A 1927-nucleotide genomic window follows, 5' to 3' on the forward strand; every position below is an offset into this window, starting at 1 on the left:
GTGTAAGTACATATAATGTATGAGAGCCATAACTTTGTGTGCTAATTGGATGATTTATTTAATTATAAATAAAGGATCCTGCTAATAGTCTAGGGGAATTGAAAGAACTAGCCCCATGACAATGTGAATCTCTGTGTTCATTTATCTGTAGTCTTGTAAAAAGAGAGGAAATACCTAGGGCAGGTTGAGCTTTGTGGGCAAATGCTTAGTAAAAGGAATATTATAATCAAGCTGTGTTAGTAACGAGAAAGTGTGTTTTCTGTTCCTAAGGATTGGGTTTAAGATTGGGGAATGGGACAGAACTTCTTCTTTGTAAGATTGTGATGGGGATTTTATTGGATTTCTAAGTCGGCTCACATAGACTCTCAGACCTGGAAGTGCTGTTTTCCTAGGAGCAGAAGGAGCACTTGCCTAGTACTGAGCTTATTTTCAGAGGTTCTCTGAAACCAGAGGTACAGAAATGAAAGCTTGCTGTATCAGCTTTTATGTGTCAAGATAAAATTAGAGGCATTTCCAGCACTTGGATGAAAATGTCAGCTGATAATATGAAAAGGTAGAGTGCACAGGACACATCTCAGTAAGTCTGATGAAAATGGCAGAGAGGAGAGGGCTAGTAATCGGATCCTATCAATGATATAATGAACTCTATGGCCCCTGAAGGAATGCAGGCAAGAGTCTGTGAAATGTGCAAGCAGGATTCAGAATAAGGTGCTATTGTCTCTTTTGGCCATACCAAGAGTCACACTGTTCTGACTGAGTTGTTCCCAGGCTTGTGTCTGAGCCTGGCAGTACTTGAAAGGAATTTAATATTTCTCTCCAGCTGCCCAGAGACCATTCACTGCCCACATGGTGTTGAGTAGACTGTGACTTCTTATCCTCATGACTAAGCCAGTTGACACTGATTTTAAAGGACAACCCTGGGATCAGTTGGTGCTTAGAATGCTCATGTTTCTTGATTGGCAAGCCACTTGTAAAACATTATTTTAAAGCTGAGTGGTTTTCCTAAAATTTGTGACCTCTGGATTCTCTGGGTAATTGAAAACTTCTGTAATATCTGTTCATGCAACCTCCTACTAGCAATCAGCTAGAGCCCAGTAGCACTGAATGTACAATGGGAGTCAGATCTCTAATTCACCCAGGCCTTTTTCCAGTGTCAATTATAGTACCACGATCGCCAGCAAACTTCTGCCTTTTTTATTGCACATTTAACTTTCTAAACATTTGATTGTGTAACCTTGATCTAAACTAAATGGAAATTTCCCATTTAATGGAAGATTTTTGTGTCTGTTTTCTAGGGCAATATGAGCAAAGTCCTTTTCACCCTAGAAAGGGCATTGACAACAGACCAATAAAACAATTCAACCCAAGTCTAACTTATTGGGGTTACTTACAGGAACATGGATGATTCTCAACAGCTACATCACCAAACAGTCAATGCCAGCATGAAAGTTGCATCCCTGCAGTTCCCTGCCTAACTTGTAGGCAGCTCCAACTAAGAGTCTACTCTCTGGGGACTGACCCTGTGAGACTTGGAACTTTCTTGTGAATTTCAGAAACCTGAACCTGCTAAGTTTTCTGTGCCTCCTGAGTTTTTGAACCTCCTTCTCTATAAGAAGGAATGTTTTAATTAGGAAGAAATGACTACACAATAAAGATGCAAAGGCTGACCAAATAAAGGTTGGTTTGAATTTAACTATATTATTTATTTTATTAGATGTATTACGTGCAAAATAAGTTAGGAATACCTACCCTAAAGAGTTCTTTCAAGGTTTCAAGAAAACATAAAAAGTGGTACCTGGTCAAAGGCAGCATTTATTTATACTAAATAAATGCTGGTTATTATTAGTGGTGGTGGTTCTTTGTGAGTTGTTTAATTGAACAAATTACTTAATCAACTTTTTTCTTTGATAACATTTAGTAAATTCTT

At 38.5% G+C, this 1927-nt stretch overlaps 1 long non-coding RNA gene across 1 annotated transcript in view; it reads left to right on the forward strand.

Moving 5' to 3' along the window:
* LOC103727407 overlaps nucleotides 1-1363 on the forward strand; it is a 4385-nt gene extending 3022 nt beyond the window's left edge. The window contains exon 3 of the long non-coding RNA XR_606947.1: nucleotides 1296-1363. This is a non-coding gene — a long non-coding RNA (uncharacterized LOC103727407). The remainder of the gene's footprint in view (nucleotides 1-1295) is intronic.
* Nucleotides 1364-1927: the final 564 nt, after the last annotated feature.

This window comes from Nannospalax galili, unplaced genomic scaffold (assembly GCF_000622305.1).
Source record: "Nannospalax galili isolate Female #2095 unplaced genomic scaffold, S.galili_v1.0 scaffold128, whole genome shotgun sequence".
Classification (NCBI taxonomy): domain Eukaryota; kingdom Metazoa; phylum Chordata; class Mammalia; order Rodentia; family Spalacidae; genus Nannospalax; species Nannospalax galili.